Source organism: Pituophis catenifer, unplaced genomic scaffold (genome assembly GCF_029215685.1).
Source record: "Pituophis catenifer annectens isolate HBS135680 unplaced genomic scaffold, rPitCat1.0.hap2 SCAF_7, whole genome shotgun sequence".
Lineage (NCBI taxonomy): Eukaryota > Metazoa > Chordata > Lepidosauria > Squamata > Colubridae > Pituophis > Pituophis catenifer.
Window position 1 is genome coordinate 61,811,584 of NW_027256887.1, and position 11,737 is coordinate 61,823,320.

The window sequence follows — 11,737 nt, forward strand, 5'->3', positions numbered from 1 at the left end:
ATTTTGAGGTGAGGCAGCATACACTTAATTCCTGTGCAAAGCTATGGCATTTACAGTTGTTTGCCATCCAATCTGCTCTATAGTGTATTTGTATGAAATATTTGTATACATATTGTTTCAAGTCCTGTGGAAATTGGAAAAAATCCAAAGTGGTAGGTTGGCATGATAATTGCAAAAGGTAACTGCCATGGACTTGCAAATCACTTGAGGTTTAGGAGGAGGAGTTGAAAATGCTAAATATATCATGTCAGTCTTTGAGTAAAACCAAGGAAAGGGGATTACTTTAACATGGATTTCCAAACATTTCCCTGGACACTGTGAATAGTTGTATACTGAGCCTCTGTATATCAATCTCCCAATCAAGTGATATCTATTTAGGTTGGCATTAATTTCTAGGATGAGCAAGTATCTTAGAATTCTGGGACTTTTACTTTACTCCAGATTCAGGGGAAAAGGTGGGTGGGAACTGACTCTTCAGCATCTCATGACCACAAGGGGGCAGTAGGGCACAGATAAAGAGTTAAGTGTTTTTCTCTTCTGCCTACTCTTTGTGTAAAGAGATAGTTTATTGGAGATTGTTTCCTTTTGCCTTTCTTCCCATACACACAATTGCAGGGAACATGCTCTTCAGCTTTCCTCCTGGTAGCATGTAACTAGATAGGTGCTAGATTTTGCCTACTCCAATGTTTCCTGCAAATAATTTCCTTTTATGTTATAGTTATGTTTCACTCATTATTGTTCAGTTGAAGTTCTTATTATTGAGAAGTCGTGGTTCTAAAATTTTTTACTACCGGTTCTGTGGGTGTGGCTTATTTTGTGGGTGTGGCTTGGGGGGGTCATGTGACTGGGTGGGCGTGGCTAGCTGGTCATGGCTATGTGTATAGGGACTACTCAGAGGGCTGAAAAAAGTCATTTCTGACAGGTCCTCACACTTTTGACTGGTCCTCACACTTATGACCATCCTCACATTTATGCCCGTGCACCTCTTCACCATGGTGACAAGATAGGGCGAAAAACGTAAAATGTGAAGACAGTCGTAAGTTCGAGGACTGGTCAAAAGTGCAAGGACCAGTCAAAAATAACTTTTTCAGCCCTCTGAGTAATCCATATGCACAAAAGGATACAGCAATAGAGAGGGATGAAGGAAGGAGAAGAGAGGGAAGGAAGAGAGGGGAGGAAGGGAGAAAGGGAAGGGAAATTAGAATAGGAGTGAGGGTAAGAGAGGGAGGAAGAGAGGAGGAGAAGGAGAAAGGAAGAGGAAGTAGGGAGGAGAAGAAGAGGGGGGAAGAGAAAGTAAGAAGGAAAGAAAAGAGAGAGGTGGTAGGTTTGAGGAGAAAGATTGCTGTACAATAAAAAAGATGAAAGGGAAGAAAGGCAACCCCAAACAAATATAAAGATATTAAGATAAAGAATGAATTGTTAAACTTTAAAGAATAAAAGAGAACAAATATGAATAAATAGCAATAATTAGAAACACACATACAAACATACAATGTATTTTCTTTGAACAGAGTATTTGGCCGGTTCACAAATTTAAACAGTGTTTAGTCATTTCAATTAAATTTACAATTTCTATATTTCTTTTTTGCCACATTTATTTCTCATCTATTTTTAAAAAAAAAAAAAACTATTACCCTTCATCCTCATCTCTAATCTTAATCAAATTCAATTTTTCCCTTCTATTCTATATTATACCCCTGCCCATTGTCTATTTTTATATCCATCGTCACATTGGTTAATTATGTAATATTACAGTTGTTTAATACAAATTCAACATTTTAATATAAATCAATTAGTTATATAACTATCTTTTTTGTATATTAATTAATATGAACATGAATATTCAATTATTCAATTATTACAATTCCCTAGTTAAATAGAGCTTTTTTTTCTTTTGTGTTTTAAAATCTTGAATTCTCCTCTTTTGCCCTAAATTTCCCATTGTTTGCACCTACCTTTTTTGGTGAGCAAAAAGAAAAAGAAATCTCTCCCTGCCTCATTTTGTCACATTGCAGCAGAGCCTGCTTTACTTTCAGTTTCATTTTTTCCCTAGCATAGCTATTTCTTTGTTTTCTTTTAACACTGATCAGCTGTAGGGCGGCCCTTTGCAGCCCTGTGGCAAGAGTTTAAACAGTTTTTTTCCCTCTAGCCATCAGCTGGGACTCAGGAGGCAGCAATAGATTGGGGGTGGGGCCAAATAAAAGGTAAGAATAACGCGGGTGTGTGTGTGGAGGGGCGGGGGGAGAACCAGTTCGATGACATCATATCGTCACCGCTACCGGCTCGCGGGAACCAGTGCGAACCGGGACCACCACTGAATAATACATGCACAGAACACTTCTTCCAACATTCCCATCACATGGCGAAGCCACTACCTTGATATTTAGACATGTGCCAAATGGAAGCTACATCCCACCTCAAGAGAAAAATACAATTATCTTTGCCAACAATTGCTGTAGAGCATTGATTTCAGATGTATACTTTCTGCAATTGCCAGATTTGGCCAGGTTTTAGAATAAGTGAAATGATGTGTAGTGACGGAGGACAATCAAGACAAAACAAAGAACAAGGGTGTCTGTGTGAAAGCTGATGTCCATGCTGGAGAAAGAGGCAAAATTAAAGGAAGACACTAGGTCCACAAAATCGAGAGTTCTAAGATTTATATTTCACATTTATTCTTTACAACTCAAAGTGGCATACATAACCCTTCCTTCACCTATTTTACTACTACAATAGCTCTGTGAGATGGATGGGCTGATGGCCCAAAGTCACCCACCAGACTTTAATCCTAATGGAAGACAAGAACTCATGGGCTGCATTTCTACTCCAGCTTCTTAACACTACACTGAACTACCGTAGTTCTTCAATCTAGTATGCTCGACAAATCTGGTTTTACAATATATTAATTAACAAAACAAAACCATACTCAGCTGCAGCTTAATAATAATTCTCTGCCTTGATTGGACATTTTCTGCTGTTTTGTCTTCTATTTCAAATAAAGACACTGTTGGTGATCATATCTAACCTCAGCATGGTAGTAGAAAATGGCCAAGGGGAAGGAAGATGCTGAACTATTGCCATTTTGTGGTCTCCCTTATTTTCCATTTCTATGTTTAAACATTAGAATGAGAAATTAATCCTAGATTCTTTTCTGTCCAATCTATGTGAGATGATAAATTGTGGAGGTAAGTAAATTTTCTACCAATCATGAAGACAAAGTTGGATTAATATGTTCCATTACAATTTAGGGCCTGCTCTGGTTTAAGATGTTATACTCTGCTTTACTGTAGCCTAATTTAGCAAGTATTGTAGTTCAGATCAGGTCATCCAATTATCAGTGAATGACACGGAATGTCATTTAGTTCCAATCTTGTGGGCATTTCTGTCAGATGGCTATTCAAATTTGGCTATTCTAGCCAAGAAAACCTACATTACTAGTTGGTGCAGTAATATTAAATAGTATACCAGAGTTTTGTACCTAATGTGGCTTTTGTCCCTCTTCTGGAAAAGAGCATAACATTTTATGAATATATGGGGATCTCTTACTCATACAACTTGGTCTGAAATTACTTGATTACCTCATATGACTAAACAGATGATCCTTAGATCTGCTTCATGATTAAGCATTGATTGGATACCTTAAACTTGGGTATGATGATCTGACTTACTGATCACATAAAAATAAATAGGCTGCCTTTAAATGTTTACAAGAAGAGACAATAGGATAATATAATAGAATGGTTAATATTATGCCAAGCAGAAGTGGAAGCCGTTAAGTCTCATTGCCCTTATGACAATTTTGAATAGCAGTTGCCAGCAAATTACAGTTCAGTAAGCAGCTGAGCATCTTTACAATAGAACTGCAGAACTGGAAGAAGCTTGAGAAATAGTCTCAAGTCTCTCAAACCTACTGGTAGCAACCTGGTTGTAGTTCTAGCAATTACATCTTCACTAGAGCTTTCCAGCCTCTACTTAAATGCCAAAATCATCAACTCTTTTGTCAAGCAATTCTTAACGCTCTGGAAGTTTTCACTAAATTTTAGCTGGAATTTGCTTCCTGGCTCATTTTTTGTATATTAACAATTTTTCATGTATTTGAAATCAACAGTATCTTCCTTTAATCTGTTCTTCAAGCTAAATTCACCCAGTTGAAAGATCTTCCCATCATTTTCTTTATCCTCTTTACATTTTGTCAATGATGTTTGTAAAATGTGAAGTACATGCAGGCAGGAATTTCTCCAAACAAATATGGCAGTAGCAAAAATTAAACCTGGGACATGGGATATGCTTTAGCTTGGAGCTATCACATTTTCTGCAGACTTGTCCAGGCAGTCTCTGATAATTGAACATGACTGAACAGAAGGGAAAAAATGCTTTGTAGATGTTTGTTTCAAAATAATTATAAATTTCATGAGATATCAGATTAACACAGCAGCCTAAATATTTTTTTTAATGGGTGGGGGGGAATTAAGGCAACACAGTACTTGCACATATATTTCAAACTAGCTACCAATTAATTAAAACATGGATAGTTTCATATTTGGCAAACTTTTTTTATTCCTTTGGGGGGTGGGGAGAAGACTGATCTTCTGATTAGGAAAACATGTTACTTTACTCCCTGTCACAAAAGTTAGGACTGTAAATATGGGTTAATCTCCAATTAATTGTATTGTAACTACCTGACCCATCTTTCTCTTAGATATTTTTCTGAAAAGATTTTGTCCAATTTCTTTTTTCAATAAAAAACTTTCCTTTTTTCCCTTGTAGTATTTTGTTAATCCTGCTGAACTAGAACAAACTGACAAATGAAAATGTATTTTGGCATGGGTAGACAAAACTATCACTGATCTTCTACATCAGAATTCAGGATGTTATTGATCATTTAGCACTTAGACTTATATACTGCTTCATAGTGCTTTACAGCCCTCTAAGTAGTTTACAGAGTCGGCATATTTGGGTCCTCATTTTACCAACCTCAGAAGGATGGAAGGCTGAGTCAACCTTGAGCCAGTGAGACTCAAACTCTTGGAGTAAACAGTGAGTTAACCTGCAGTACTGCATTCTAACCACTGTGCCACCAAGGGCTCTATTAAGCCATGACTTATTTAAGTCAGCTATCATATCTAATCAAAATAATTTGAATGTGCTATTGGTTTATTTAATTTAATTTAATTTAATTTAATTTAATTTCGAATTTATATACCGCCCTTCTCCCTGAGGACTCAGGGCGGTGTACAGCCAAGATAAAAAACATAGAATACAAATATTAAAACATTTAAAAATATATATAAAATTTGGCCCAAAAAAATTAAAATCGCAGACTAATTAAAAGGATTTAAAAATTTTAAAAATTTCTTCTTAAGCCAACCCGGCTTGCTGAAAAAGATAGGTTTTCAGGGAACGACGGAAGGCATTGAGGTCCTGGATTCTTCTTATCTCCGTGGGCAACTGATTCCAGAGGGTGGGAGCCCCCACAGAGAAAGCCCTCCCCCTGGGGGCCACCAGCCTACATTGTTTGGCTGATGGCACCCTGAGGAGGCCCTCTCTGTGGGAGCGCACGGGTCGATGGGAGGTCATCGGTAGCAGCAGGCGGTCTCGGAGATAGCTAGGCCCTATGCCATGGAGCGCTTTAAAGGTGATAACCAACACCTTGAAGCGCACCCGGAAGACCACCGGGAGCCAGTGCAGCTCGCGCAGGAGTGGTGTTACATGGGAGCGCCATGTTGCTCCCATCACTACCCGCGCTGCTGCATTCTGGACCAGCTGGAGCCTCCGGGTGCTCTTCAAGGGGAGCCCCATGTAGAGAGCGTTACAGTAGTCAAGGCGAGAGGTGACGAGGGCGTGAGTGACTGTGCACAGGGAATCCCGATCAAGAAAGGGCCGCAACTGGCGAATCAGGCGAACCTGATAAAAGGTCCCCCTGGTAACAGCCGTCAGATGTTCCTCCAAAGACAGCTGCCTATCCAGGAGGACTCCCAGATTGCGAGCCCTTTCAGTGGGGGCCAAAGACTCGCCCCCAATAGTCAGTGATGGAGTCAACTGACTATATCGGGATGCCGGGAGCCACAGCCACTCAGTCTTGGAAGGGTTGAGCCTGAGCCTGTTCCTCCCCATCCAGATCCGCACAGCCTCCAGGCACTGGGACATCACTTCAAGGGCATCGTTGGGGTGGCCTGGGGTGGAGATGTACAGCTGGGTGTCATCAGCGTACTGGTGGTATCTCACCCCAAAGCCACGGATGATCTCGCCCAGTGGCTTCACATAAATGTTGAACAGAAGGGGCGAGAGGACCGATCCCTGCGGCACTCCACAAATGAGAGGCCTCGAGGTCGACCTCTGCCCCCCTGCCAACACAAACTGCGACCGGTCGGAGAGAAAGGAGGAGAACCACCGTAACACGGTGCCTCCCACCCCCAACTCTTCCAGCCGGTGCAGCATGATACCATGGTCGATGGTATCAAAAGCCGCTGAGAGATCTAATAGGACCAGAACAGAGGAATAACCCCTGTCCCGAGCCCTCCAGAGATCATCGACCAACGCGACCAATGCCGTTTCCGTGCTGTGCCCAGACCTGAAACCTTATTACAATGATGGCAAATTTTTTCGGCACCGAGTGCTGAAAAGGGAGCGCGAATGTGCCTAGGCCGCAACCCAGAAGAGGAGCTGCACACACCCAAAAAATGAACTTCCGGTTTCAGCCAGCTACTCTTCCGGGTTTCTGGAGCGCATGTGTACGTGACGATCAGCTGGCCAGTGTGCATGCTCACATAGGAAAAAGGAAGACCAGCTCTTCAAGTTTCCGGCATTGACGCATGCAAAAAGGCCAGCTGATCGTCACACGCTCATGTATGCCAGAAACCTGGAAGAGGAACGGGCAATGCCATCCATGCCAGGCTCCATGGCTCCCTGTGCCACTTCGGGCACACGTACCATAGGTTCGCCATTATGGCTCTATTACAACAATTTTGTTTATTCTGTAGAATTAAACAAAATTGGAAAGCTATGAAAGAAAGTTCTATTACTTTGAGGGAAAGGATGAAATGCTATCAACTTTTTTGAAGTGGGAAGCACTATGGAAAATGATTTTTATTAAAAATTAAAATAATTTTTTATTAAGACTTAAACAAGAAAATAAAAGCCCCCATAAAAGATGGGTGGTTAGGAAATAGTAAATTTAAATAAATAAATAAAAACTATTACAAACCAATATAAAGTAAGAAAGAAAAAGAAAAAAACTACAAGAAAAGAGAAAAGTTGAAGAAAAGTAGAAAAGAAAAAAATATGAAGTGGCTTCCAATATTCTGCGGTGGTTCTCCTCCTACCTCTCTGACCGGTCGCAATCTGTGTTGACGGGGGGGCAGCGGTCGACCCCGAGGCACCTTGCTTGTGGGGTGACACAAGGGTTGGTCCTCTCGCGCCTTCTGCTCAACATTTATGTAAAGCCGCTGGGTGAGATCATCCGTGGCTTCAGGGTGGAGTTCCATCAGTACGCTGATGACATCCAGCTATACATCTCCACCCCAGGCCACCCCAACGATGCCCTTGAAGTGATGTCCCAGTGCCTGGAGGCCGTGCGGGCCTGGATGGGGAGAAACAGGCTCCGACTCAACCCCTCCAAGACCGAGTGGCTGTGGCTTCCAGCGTCCTGATATAGCCAGCTGACGCCATCGCTGACTATTGGGGGCGAATCACTCGCCCCCACGGAGAGGGCTCGTAACTTGGGCGTCCTCCTGGACGCACGGCTGTCTTTAGAAGATCGTTTGACGGCCGTGGCCAGGGGGGCTTTTTATCAGGTTCGCCTGATACGCCAGTTGCGCCCCTTTCTAGATCGGGACTCTCTACGCACAGTCACTCAGGCACTAGTCACTTCCTGCCTGGACTACTGCAACGCTCTCTACATGGGGCTCCCCCTGGGGTGCACCCGGAGGCTCCAGCTGGTCCAGAACGCGGCCGCGCGGGGGATTATGGGGGCGACGAGGCGCTCCCATGTGACACCTCTCCTGCGCGAGCTGCATTGGCTCCCGGTGGTCTTCCGGGTGCGCTTCAAGGTGTTGGTGACCACCTTTAAAGCGCTCCATGGCTTAGGGCCGGGGTACTTACGAGACCGCCTTCTGCCACCAATAGCCTCCCACCGGCCAGTACGCTCGCACAGAGTGGGCCTCCTCAGGGTGCCGTCCGCCAGACAATGTCGGCTGGTGACCCCCAGGGGGAGAGCCTTCTCTGTGACGGCGCCCACCCTCTGGAACAACCTTCCCCCAGAGTTACGTACAATAACGGACCTCTGGATTTTTCGTCGGGCCCTGAAAACCTATTTATTTCAACTAGCTGGGCTGGCTTGAGTTAAATTTTAAATTGATTTTAAATTGGGTTGTTTTAATTTACGGCCAAAATATTTAATTATTTTAATACTGTTTTTAAATTTTGTATGCTCTGTTTTTTACTTTGGCTGTGCACCGCCCTGAGTCCTATTTGGAGAAGGGCGGTATAGAAATTTAATTAATAAATAATTAATAAATAAATTCTGCATAGCAGTTATTAAGTAGAAGTATGTTTTAATCTCTCTAAAATTACAAAATATTCTTTTTTCTATAATCTAGCCTGTCTGATCATCAAAGCCATAAATCACCACTTCATTGTATTCGTTTTTATGTGAAAAGTGCGTAAGAGGCTTCCAGTCACCAATAAATGTAGATAATATCTTCTCTAATCAAAGAAGTCTATCCATTTCAACAAGATCTGTAAATTTCACCAACCATAGTGGGTAGTGTCAGATCTTTCCACCTCTGCACATATAATAATCTTGCAGTAATCCTATTACAGCTCCTGTCCTCTAGAACAGCATCCCCCTGGAGTTATGCATAGCTGCAAGAGACCTGGAGGACCCTTAAACCTGGCGCTGTTAGGCTTAGGGTACCTGCTGAGACCTGTTGAGTCTTTTCTTTTTTCATATTCGTTTAAGGTGTTTTTTTTAATCCATGTATTGTATATGGATTCTTCCTCAGGTGAAGAATTTGAGGGCCTCCAGATTATTTTAGGCTGTACAAAGCCCTAAATAGCTCCTTTAACCTTTATCCATTAATTCTTTCATCAACTTCATACTACAGTGATTGCAAGTTTAATTTCCTTTTGTGCTTTCTTTTTAGAGCATTTACAGATTGTAAACAAAACAAGGTGCCAAGCGCTCTCCAGAGTGCTGATTGCTTTGGCAATGTAGTCAAATATCTTTGAAGCATATCAGTGCACTTAATTGCTATACAAGGTGTCAAGAAATTGGGCAAGTCATGACAGTAACCACTTCATTATACATAAAGAAGTGTGTACTGTTTTTAAGCATTAGGTGACACTTTCTGAATTACAAATTGTAGTTTATGTAACCAGATCACTATTGGATTTTAAAGAGCTTTATCCACCATGTGATGTGTCCAGTTTGATGCATATGGTTACAATTACATGCTGGATCTGATCACGTCCATGCATTAATCAAATATGATAGATCATACTGGGTGTTGTGCCTTGTGATTCCTGCTGAGTGTATCTTGTCTTTTTATGTACACTGAGCATATGCACCAAAGACAAATTCCTTGTGTGTCCAATCACACTTGGTCAATAAAAAATTATATTCTATTCTATCAGAAACTGTTTGAATTTTTATTACTACAGATTACTCCCAAACACACCTTAAAAAGGCAGTTGTGAATTAAAGACTTATGAGTAGCCCTAATAGATCAAAATATCTATAGACAATTAGGTCAAGAAGCTCACAAACACAAACCAGGCTGTCGACAATTTTGGGAGCCACAAATAGCTAACAGTACTAAAACATTAATCATATCTTTGAAATTTGTTCAGTTCCCCCTTAAAATAGTCTAAATTGGCATTTATCACTATATTTGATGGTGGCACATTCTAAATTATATATTATGTAAATAAGTTGTACCTTTTACCAATGATGAATCTCTGACATTTAATTTTGTATACTTGTATACAAACATAAGTTCTTTTCCTTAACAAAGTAGAGGTTGAAGGCATCCATTCAAATGTGTAGAGATCCAGCTTTTAACCGGAAAGAAAGAAGAAAAAGGAAATACAAGATTTCCTCTTACTTATTTTTTCTTCCTGTTAAAGGTTGTACTTGTTATTTACATGGTTTTTGTTCCAATTCAGAAATCCTAAATGACATACCCACATACAGTACAAACAGTAAGATTAAAAAAAAAATAAAAGTATACAAGGAACAAGGGAGCATCCTAAAATGTTGATCACTCCTTTTTTTTTTAGCTTTCCAAGATCTTTTTCAGATGCAGTACTCAAAACTAAACACAGTATTCAAGATAAAGGCTCACTGCACTTTTATATAATGATATTATTTACACTGCTTTATTTTCCATTTTTCCCTAATGTGTCCAAGCACAGAATTTGCTATTTAACAACAAATGGTTGGCTGGTTTACTCACTATGGATTGATGGCTAAAGGGAAAGTAATATGAATAGCTGAAATCTTCATTTGTTTTGTTGTTTTTGTTGTTTTTATTCTCTCTCCTGTTTTCCCACAATGCAGCCTATAAGGCAAATAAATGCCCAACAAATAAAGATACAGCAAATAAATGCCCAGAAGTAGGATTGGAGGGGGGGGATTACTATTTAGGAGGGAGAGAGAATGTATTATAGCAACGTGGTAAGAGCAAGGCTATTCTGTTTTTACCGATATCTGTGATACAGGTTTCTAAGAGGTCTTTGTTTTGCTTGTTAGGTGAATTTCAAGATCAAATAAAACCTGTAGGCAACATGACAAATCCCATCCTTGAAGCTCGTTATAAATTTTGCTGAAGCCACTTTTTTCGATTTTGTAAATGTTTTGGACTACAACTACCTCGTCTCCCGGCAGGGACTCTGAACGGCAAAGACAAGCTGAGAATCGAAAACATGGTTTGAATCTCAGGCTAACTGGGTTGAACAAGTTTACATGCCTCTAAAGCAGAGACCTACCTGGTAGTTAATACTTTCTATTAACACCCATTTGTATTTTATATGAATAACGTAAGTTGTTTTTTAATTGCTACAGGAGAAAGATCACCACTGCACAGGGGAGGAGGAGGGAGCAGGAAATGACAGCTATGAATAATGACAGGCGCCCGCTGAGAAAATGGAAAGACTAGCAGGAAACCTACTGGGGGAGAGGGGAGGGGGGAGAGGAGGGGGCACTACCCCTGCGAGCGAGTCCACGCTGTACTTTCCTATTCTCGCTCTTCGCACGTCCACGTCCCCCTTCTTTTTTTTCCTTTTTTCTTTTTTTTTTTGTGCTAGGAAGTCAACAGCGCGGACCCTTTAAGAGCCCGCGCTTGCGCCCTGCCGGCATTTTCCCGGGGTGGGTGGGGGCGAAAGGAGGCACGGACTCTCCAAAGCGGCAGCGAACGTGAAACGGAGTGGGGGGGGGGGGAGACGCTTTTTTTTTTTTTTTTGGCTCTCGTCACGTACCCTTTCCTCCCGCCGCGTCCCTGGTCGCGTGCGTTCGGCGGGCGCGCGCGGAGGCGAAGATGGCCTGCACGCGTGCGCCGGCGCATTCTCGTCCCTCGTGCGTGTGCGCGATTCAATCGCTCTAGTAGCCGCTGTCGCGGGAACGCCGCCGCCGCCGCCGCCGCCAACCACCCGCCTCAGTCAGTCACTCAGCCAGCCAGCCCTGAGAGGGAGAAAGGGAAGGCGAGGGAGCGGGCGGGATTATTATGGGCTGTGGGTGCTG